The following is a 3,640-nucleotide window of genomic DNA, read 5'->3' as shown; positions in this document are numbered from 1 at the left end:
AGGGCCCATATCACTGCCGGCGCGGCCCTTAAAAGATGCGCCCACGAGGCCTGCCACCTGCCGTCTGGCTCGGAGCACCTAGGGACATGGGCGCCAGAGCCCTGGGCCCAGCCCCCACAGAACACAGACCCACGCGCTGGGCCACGCAGCCCAGATGTGCTGCCTGGAGGCGTCCTCGGCCCAGAGCCTGGCCTCGCATGTTAAAGCCGTCAAGCAGCTTCTCAGACGAGGTCCTGCCTCCTCCGAGACGCTAGCGTTGTTTTCCAGTTTTGTCTTTTAAGGTCGCCTGACTGGGAGGCAGTGCAAAGCCCGAGCTGGAGCCAGGCTGGGGGGCGGGGGGCAGAGAAGCAGAGCCCGCCCGGAGCTGCACCGCCTCGCAGCGCGGCCGCGCGTGTTTTTCCCATCACCCGGGGCCGGGCCAGTGTACAGACAAACAAGCCGCAGAGGTGCACGGGTGGGCGGGGACAGACAGCCGCGTGGCGGGGCACAGGCGGGGGCCGCCGTGATGAGAGCTGCAGAGAGCACACCCTGCCGCCAGCGCAGCCGCCCGCGGTCAGAGGTTCATCCGCCCATCTGGGGGCTCCAGGGATGAGGAGGCCCCCACCCAGGGCCCAATGCACAGAGGCCGCAGCCAGACCCCTGCCCCCAGCACAAGCACACGGGGCTCCCTGGTTCTTTCTGGTGCTCCCAAGACCTAGCAGGGCACGGCCAGCTCCCTGCACCCCCAGGGCCCCGGGACAGCAGGCCCCCCCGATCACAGGGCAGTGCCTGGGCCAACACCTTCCTCTCACCACAGGTGCGTGACCCTGTGACCCGTCACCCAGGAGAGGGTGGGACGCAGGCTGCGGAGCCCCCGAGGCGTGCGCCGGGACCCAGCTCTGGCGGGTGCTGTGGTTTGACCAAGAGACACCCTCCTTCTCTTAGACCAAAGCCTGCACACAGCCTCCCCTGCTCTCCCCGCGGGTGGACCTCCACACAAGCTGGAATCGCTGGTGGGAGCCATGACGCCCAGCCCACGACCATGGGGTGGCCTGTGTCACCTCTGAGGTCAGCGGGAGGGCTGCGGAGCAGCAGCATCCCCCCAGGATCTGCCTTCAGGGATGTGCCAGTGGCTCTCCCCCCAGGGAAGAAGAGGGAGCAGCAGGCCGCCTGCTCATCAGGGCTCGCCAGACGCTCCGCGCACTTCAGGGTACAGGTGGCACGTGCCAGGCCGCAGGCAAGCAGAGACGGAGCCGTGAAGCCCCACGTCCACCAAGCTGGGAAGAGCAAAGACACTGGGGCACTGCACGAGGAGCCATCACAGGGAAGGTCAGGAAATGGACCTTTCCCACCCACGCCCCCTGGACCCGCTTCCTGAGCTGTCGACTCATCTCCTTGAGGCCGTGGCCAGAAACGGGGGCCCATGCGGGCTCCGATCTGGAAAGTGAGTTTTCCTCTGAGCAAAACAAAAGATCTGAAGCAGACACACCCTGTGGAAAGCTTTCTTTCCAAGCCAGCCTCGCAAAGAGGAATTTTAATCCAACCATCTGCTTCCTCCACTTCTTGTCCACCTGGCTCTCAGACACAGAAAAGTCAGAGGCAGAGGGAGACTCGCGGCTCTGGAAATTTAGGGTCAAGGGCAAAGGACCCCCCCCACCCAGATGCTTCCCAGACATACGCTGCCAGAAACCGCCGGGAGAAGGAGTCCCGCTCAACTGCCTCAGCCCTAAGCTTAAGGCTTTGCTGCACCAGCCGCTGCCTTGGGCTGGCAGGGCTGTGAAAGGGCAGGACCTGCAGAGAAGCCTTGCAATTCTGAGCCCAAACCCTTCTGTTCTGGGCAGAAGACCTGTTCCAGGCTGCAGACCTGCTCAGCAGCTTCCAGGGAAGCCGGTGAACTGAGCCCAGGTGTCAGCAGTTATCAGAGAAATGACGCCCTCCCATCTCAAACGTGGTATCAGGTCATCGCACCCGGGATGCTGGCACTGGGAAGGCTACTCAGCAGAGAGAGAGGGGGTTTGGGGTTGACTGTGAGGTCCACCCCGCATCCACCTTCCACGGGTCTGCTAGGAGCCGCAGAGCAGAGTGAGAGGGCGGCCCACGACTCCAGGCAGGACTGAGTGGGGCGGGCAGTCCCGGGAGGGGGGACTGGCCCCACGGGCGTCTGAAGACCGAGCCTCTCCAATGCCAACCTCCCACCCGCCCTGGGAAGCAGCCTCGTCCCCATGCTGGGGAACAGGAGGGACCAACCCCAAACTCAGGTCTCCTGGACACCCCCACCGCCTTCCTGGGCGACCAGCCAGCACAACGTACCACAAGCCTGAAAACCCAGCCTGGCACCTGGCCAGTGCCGCCACACTCGTCTGGGAGCTGACCCTGCAGAAGACCACTCCTCAGCCTCCACCCCTGACGCAGGAGCGATGGCCCAGCGACCTCGGTCTCCACCGAGGCCCTTAACTCGGAGAGAAGTCCCAGCGACCTTGGTGCGGGCAGTGGCAGACACACCAGCCCACCCCTCAGTGGAGCAGCAGGCCCACAGCCAGACGGCTCACAGGGCAGCCCCGGCCCGCCCACCCCTCAGTGGAGCGACAGGCCCACAGCCAGACGGCTCACAGGGGAGCCCCGGCCCGCGTCACAGAGCATCCGTGTGTCCCGTCCGGCTCCACACAACGCGCACACGGGCAGTGGCCTGCAGGGACCACCCCAGGCTGCAGCAGGCGGTCACTGTGGGGAGGGGTTGCAAAGAGGCCTTCTTAGGATTTCCCTGGTGCCACGGTGGATAAGCATCCGCCTGCCGATGCAGGGGACACGGGTTCAGTCCCTGGTCTGGGAAGAGTCCACGTTCCACGGACAACTGACCCATGGACATAGACCCCAAGCTCCGCACCAGGGAGAGCCACAGCAGTGAGAAGCCCAGACGCTTTGCCCCGAGGACCCCCGCTCTGCGCAACTACAGGAAAACCTGTGCACAGCACGAAGACCCAGTGCAACCAAAGATGAACAAATAAAATCAGTTTTTCAAAAGCTGTCATTATTAAAAAAACAAAGAGGTCTTCTGCATGTCCTAAAAAATGCAGGAGCCAGGGAAGGAAAGCAGCCACGTGACACGGCCCCCGGAGCACGCCTAGCAGAAGCTGTGCGGGCAGATGCTGCTCTCCTCGTGGGTGTGAGGCTCCGCCGGGGCGTCCTTCCAGTCTGCGCAGGGTCAGCTGTGTGCACGGAGTCAACCCTGAAGGATTGCGCCCAATACCCCAGGGACCCTCTCACCCGGGCGGCAGGGTGATAAACGTCCCAGCTTTCCCTACTATTTACGTCTTCCCTGGTGGCTCAGAGGTTAAAGCATCTGCCCCCAATGCGGGAGACCTGGGTTCGATCCCTGGGTCGGGAAGATTCCCTGGAGAATGAAATGGTAACCCACTCCAGTATTCTTGCCTGGAGAATCCCATGGACTGAGAAACCTGGTAAGCTACAGTCCACCGGGTCGCAAAGAGTCAGACACAACTGAGCAACTTCACTTACTTACTTACTTACTCACTCACTTACTCACTTACTCACTCACTTACCTGGTCTCAATTCTCAAGCAAAGCACCCCAGCTCTCTCAGGACCCCGTGCCGCATGCACAGACGTGCTTCCGCCCGCGGCCCCAGGAGGCAGTGTGTTTGG

At 62.9% G+C, this 3,640-nt stretch overlaps 1 protein-coding gene across 1 annotated transcript in view; it reads right to left on the bottom strand.

Moving 5' to 3' along the window:
* LOC105002249 (cAMP-dependent protein kinase type I-beta regulatory subunit-like) overlaps nt 1-3,640 on the bottom strand; it is a 44,234-nt gene that overhangs the window by 39,644 nt on the left and 950 nt on the right. The window lies entirely within an intron of this gene.

The sequence above is a fragment of the Bison bison genome, unplaced genomic scaffold (genome assembly GCF_000754665.1).
Source record: "Bison bison bison isolate TAMUID 2011002044 unplaced genomic scaffold, Bison_UMD1.0 scf7180017864407, whole genome shotgun sequence".
Lineage (NCBI taxonomy): Eukaryota > Metazoa > Chordata > Mammalia > Artiodactyla > Bovidae > Bison > Bison bison.
Note: the sequence above shows the minus strand (reverse complement) of the source record. Positions and strands in the feature narration are given on the sequence as shown.